Source organism: Sciurus carolinensis, chromosome X (genome assembly GCF_902686445.1).
Source record: "Sciurus carolinensis chromosome X, mSciCar1.2, whole genome shotgun sequence".
Taxonomy (NCBI): Eukaryota; Metazoa; Chordata; class Mammalia; order Rodentia; family Sciuridae; genus Sciurus; species Sciurus carolinensis.
Window position 1 is genome coordinate 87,391,452 of NC_062232.1, and position 2,422 is coordinate 87,393,873.

The window sequence follows — 2,422 nt, forward strand, 5'->3', positions numbered from 1 at the left end:
AATAATTAGTAGATACTGAGTATTATATGCTGAGCTTTGTATTAAACATGCAGGTGATCTGTAGGATAAGTCATAGACCCCAATTTTGGTAATACTCAACAATGAGTAGACTGTAGGAAAGCAGAAATTCTGTCAAGTCTGGGTGAATGGTGAACATAGATATGAGACTACCAAATGTGAAATATATGCACTTCATATGCAACTTCTCCCTGTTAAGCCAAACAAAGCATACGTACAGGGAGCAATGTTGGGAAAGGGAATGACTTAAGGGCATAAATGAGAAGTCCAAGTTAACAAAATCTGAAAATGTCCCAATTCTACTGTTGTGCCTCAGTGGATGAAACTTTGTTTCTCCAAGAGTAGCCTGAGAAGTTGAAGGAGCTCTTTTTCTCCCAACTCTTCACTTCCCCCACAGACCAGTGCAGACTATGGAATGTAAGTCCACAAACCGCCACATCTCCACTCTTTACCTTGTGAGGAGGCCAAAAATGTTTAGCTATGTCAGTGAGTCCAATGGCCAAACCTCATATTTTTATGCATAAATAATTGGGAGTATGTGTAACACTCTGTCCTCAGGGTGTTCAGGGACCAGGAGGGTGTAAATCATCTTGGAGTGCTGAATAAATGCAGATTGATAAAGAAATGTACACAGGTTTTCACATATAAATTCACAGATATTAATATGCTGGAACATTTTCTGCAGAAACCTACAAATAACAACTGGACCTCAAATATTTGAAAAAGATTTATAAGTCCAGCAACAGTTCCTTTGCTGTTTCTCCTTTAGGAGCTACAACTGGTGATTTTTATGTGACTTCCAACAGCTTAGCTAGTGATATCTAAGTTCCAGCAGCATGAATAAGGAGACTCAATCTCAAGGTGTGAGGATTTAATCACAAAGCAATCCAGAAAATTCCAGCCTCATTTCAAAAGAACTCCCTAAAAGAAAGAGAGATTTCTTGAGCAGAAACTTCTTTTGGGGTCAGAGACCCTTATTTTATTATCTGAAGTGTTCCCTTAAAGTAAATTCATTTAAGTTGATATATGATGATGGTTCTGAAGAAACTTTAGGACCACGTAGGGGATCTAGTGAAATGCATAGATTCAATTCCTCAGAAACAAAACACACACAGAAAAAGTACATAATTTTTTCCCAGATAACAACCTGAGGGAATTTCCTATATTTCCAGAAGCACATCTATGGATGCTACTAAAGGTCAGTGATCCACAAATTTAGAGTACCTCCTTTAGAAATTGAAAAGAGAACATAGGTAGAAGGATGCACAGGAAAGAGGAAGGAAGTTAACACTTTAAAATGAAACAAACTTGAAAAATATGAGCAATCTGTAATTGTAAGTGTGATAGCCCCCATCCCATGAATTAAAAAAGAAAAAGAAAAATGATAATGTGAAGAGTTGTCTCAGGCTCTGAACTTTTTAGTCTGCAAAAATAAAAGTAGAATATGCTTAAAGATATTCTTGCAGGATGTAGAAACTGTGACCCTTGGCTGCTATCATTTTTTTTCTATTTTTCTTGCCAAACAAATGTTATGAAAGAATATCTCCAGGCATTCACTCTACCCTGAGGGTTAAAAACATGTACAGGATGGAAACTGGCAGAGTGCTGAAGTTGGCGGACTCATCTGCCTTGCTAAAGCTTCTAGAGACTTTCAAGGGCTCTTGGGATGAGGGAGTTGTCTTTTTTGGAGAAAATCAGGTCACAAAAAAGTGGCCAAGTCTTCAGAACAATTGAGCCATGGCAGCAGATACAAGTAGAAAAAATACTTCTTCAGTGTAGATCCCATGATCTCAGAATGCTGTATTTTACATTAAGAGCATCTACAGGAAATACTCTTGCCAGCACAAATAATCAGGAACCTTTCTCAAATGGAGAAGCTGGGAACAAAACAGCAGAGACATTATATCTTGGGAGGAGTTAAATGATTGAGGCTTTGAGACAGGATTCCTTGTGGCTAAAATTCTCAAAAAGAATTTTGTGGCAGCTACAATCACCCTCAGATATCACTGAGTTTCCAATGGTATTTTCATAATTCTCCTTCCTCCAAGAAAAACAGTATTATAGTGTCATTTGTGTAATTAAGTTTCTCAACAAACTTTTCTCAGCTCCTCATGTAAGCTCTGCACTTTTCTAGTCACTTGGACAAGTTCAGAGAAAAATAGATATGGGTACTGTTCAGGAACTCACAAGCTAGTGAAAACAATAGGAACACAAGCATGTAGTTATAAGTGTTCTAAATGCATTCAGAGGTGCATGTGCAAGATGTCAAGTACAACAGAAGAAGGAGAAACTAAGTCAGATTGAGGAAGTGACACTTTGATTTAGTTCCTAAAAGAGGAGTAACTTTGCTATGTAGCCAAGTGTAAGAAAGGCATTCCAAGAAAAAAAAGGACAGAAAATATAA